Source organism: Papaver somniferum, chromosome 1 (genome assembly GCF_003573695.1).
Source record: "Papaver somniferum cultivar HN1 chromosome 1, ASM357369v1, whole genome shotgun sequence".
Taxonomy (NCBI): domain Eukaryota; kingdom Viridiplantae; phylum Streptophyta; class Magnoliopsida; order Ranunculales; family Papaveraceae; genus Papaver; species Papaver somniferum.
Window position 1 is genome coordinate 204,511,014 of NC_039358.1, and position 3,312 is coordinate 204,514,325.

The 3,312-nt window shown below is 33.7% G+C and overlaps 1 long non-coding RNA gene across 1 annotated transcript; it reads right to left on the reverse strand.

Moving 5' to 3' along the window:
- Nucleotides 1-339: 339 nt before the first annotated feature.
- LOC113313013 lies at nt 340-1,231 on the reverse strand. The gene is made up of 2 exons (XR_003341714.1): nt 964-1,231; nt 340-818 (listed from the first exon to the last, which is right to left on the reverse strand). It is a non-coding gene; the product is annotated as an uncharacterized LOC113313013 (long non-coding RNA).
- Between the last annotated feature and the right edge of the window lie 2,081 nt (nt 1,232-3,312).

Sequence of the window (3,312 nt, forward strand, 5' to 3'; positions counted from 1 at the left end):
TGCAAATTGTTAAAGAAGCACCAGTTCCATCAGAAGAATCACTTTCTCCTGCTTACTTTGGTTTCCCAGCACTACCACCAATGGCAGACCAATGTGAACAGATGGAGAAAAGTAAGAAACATTGAAAGCTCGTTGAACCTTTCCATTTGATCACCTTCTAACTAATTTTCTTTTACCCTTAGCTAGAAGAGATCTTTCTTTTCTTGGTGATATCAACATCAATACTTATTTTCTCTGTATAAAGCAGAATGTCTGGTGCTGACGTGTCGCCTTTCTAATAACTTTCATGTTTTCTCTTGATTTAGGAAGTGACGTGGTGGATCGATAACAGAGAGAAAATACTAGACAAATTGACGCATCTTTTGACCAAAAAGATACGCCCTTTTATTCGGATAACTTGTGTTTTGTAAGCAATATATTCACCAAGAGAAACTTTTTTTTTTCTCTGATAATTTTTTTTTTTATTTAATGACTAGTGCTTTGATCTCTTGCTAGGAACATATAATAGAATCAAAATCACTAAAACATACAGTAGAGATTGTTGTTTCTCTAGCGATCTTGAAGATAGTTAGAAACATTGAAAGCTCGTTGAACCTTTCCATTTGATCACCTTCTAACTAATTTTCTTTTACCCTTGGCTAGAAGAGATCTTTCTTTTCTTGGTGATATCAATATCAACACTTACTTCTCTATTTTGGAATACACATGTCTTTTCTTGGTGATATCAACATCAGTAGGCTCCTGTTGAGTAATAACTTACCAGTCGCACAAGATGCAGGCTGTTGTAGGGAAATTATTCAAGGAGTTGTTGATGTATGCTGGGATGCACAGAAGATATTCTATCAATCAACAATAATTTCAATACAGTAAAACCTTTAGAAAATAATACTCTGTAGCGCAATAAACTCCATAAATGAATAAAAAATTCTGATCCCAATTTGGTTTAATCTTTATAAAATTTACCTTTATAAAAGAATAAACTCCATATAAGAATAATTATATATGGTCCCAATAATATTCTGAAACAGAGGTTTTACTGTAATATGTTGTTTCATAGTTTCTCTGGGCTTGATCGATAACATGTTGTTTCAATTTATGCACTTTTGATTATGTCAGTAGAGATGACAATCAGGTGGATGATGCGTTAGCAAGATCGCTAGAGAAACAACAATCTCTACTGTATGTTTTAGTGATTTTGATTCTATTACATGTTCCTAGCAAGAGATCAAAACACTAGTCATTAAATAAAAAAATTTCTTTATCAGAAAAAAAAGTTTCTCTTGGTGAATATATTGCTTACAAAACACAAGTTATCCGAACAAAAGGGCGTATCTTTTTGGTCAAAAGATGCGTCCGTTTGTCTAGTGTTTTCTCTCTGTTATCGATCCACCACGTCACTTCCTAAATCAAGAGAAAACATGAAAGTTATTAGAAAGGCGACACGTCAGCACCAGACATTCTGCATTATATAGAGAAAGTAAGTATTGATGTTGATATCACCAAGAAAAGAAAGATCTCTTCTAGTTAAGGGTAAAAGAAAATTAGTTAGAAGGTGATCAAATGGAAAGGTTCAACGAGCTTTCAATGTTTCTAACTATCTTCAAGATTCTATTATATGTTCCTAGCAAGAGATCAAAACACTAGTCATTAAATAAAAAAAAAAATTTATCAGGAAAAAAAAAGTTTCTCTTGGTGAATATATTGTTTACAAAACACAAGTTATCCGAACAAAAGAGCGTATATTTTTGGTCAAAAGATGCGTCTGTTTGTCTAGTGTTTTCTCTCTGTTATCGATCCACCACGTCGCTTCCTAAATCAAGAGAAAACATGAAAGTTATTAGAAAGGCGACACGTCAGCACCAGACATTCTGCTTTATATAGAGAAAGTAAGTATTGATGTTGATATCACCAAGAAAAGAAAGATCTCTTCTAGCTAAGGGTAAAAGAAAATTAGTTAGAAGGTGATCAAATGGAAAGGTTCAACGAGCTTTCAATGTTTCTAACTATCTTCAAGATTCTATTATATGTTCCTAGCAAGAGATCAAAACACTAGTCATTAAATAAAAAAAAAAATTTATCAGGAAAAAAAAAGTTTCTCTTGGTGAATATATTGCTTACAAAACACAAGTTATCCGAACAAAAGAGCGTATATTTTTGGTCAAAAGATGCGTCTGTTTGTCTAGTGTTTTCTCTCTGTTATCGATCCACCACGTCGCTTCCTAAATCAAGAGAAAACATGAAAGTTATTAGAAAGGCGACACGTCAGCACCAGACATTCTGCTTTATATAGAGAAAGTAAGTATTGATGTTGATATCACCAAGAAAAGAAAGATCTCTTCTAGCTAAGGGTAAAAGAAAATTAGTTAGAAGGTGATCAAATGGAAAGGTTCAACGAGCTTTCAATGTTTCTAACTATCTTCAAGATTCTATTATATGTTCCTAGCAAGAGATCAAAACACTAGTCATTAAATAAAAAAAAAAATTTATCAGGAAAAAAAAAGTTTCTCTTGGTGAATATATTGCTTACAAAACACAAGTTATCCGAACAAAAGAGCGTATCTTTTTGGTCAAAAGATGCGTCTGTTTGTCTAGTGTTTTCTCTCTGTTATCGATCCACCACGTCGCTTCCTAAATCAAGAGAAAACATGAAAGTTATTAGAAAGGCGACATGTCAGCACCAAACATTCTTCTTTATATAGAGAAAGTAAGTATTGATGTTGATATCACCAAGAAAAGAAAGATCTTTTCTAGCTAAGGGTAAAAAAAAATTAGTTAGAAGGTGATCAAATGGAAAGGTTCAACGAGCTTTCAATGTTTCTAACTATCTTCAAGATTGTTTTTTGTGGAACACTCTTGATCTCAAATGGTGTTCTTGCAAGAACACCATTTGGCCTATCAGCACTTTTATCAGGAGAAGCACTTCCTCCTGCTCACTTTGATTTGACAGCAGCAACTCCCATGCCAGAACAATGCCGGGCTGTTCACATCTCAGATTCGCGTGTAAGGACATTGCAGAGGCTCAAATCGAGCAAGACCTTGCCAAAACCACCACAAGATGCAGGTTGTTGTGGGGAACTTATACACAGAGTTACAAAGTTATGCTGGGATGCAGCCATGGAATCGGCCGTAAGTCTTCATCAACCAGGATATTCATATTCTGACCTCCATCCATGGTCAGACAACACATGGAATGCATGTATGAATATCACAAAATCCGGTTGATATATATATATATATATATATATATATATGAATGAATTAAGAAATCTAAAAATATCAATCTTTTTGATAATTGATTCATAATTATTTATG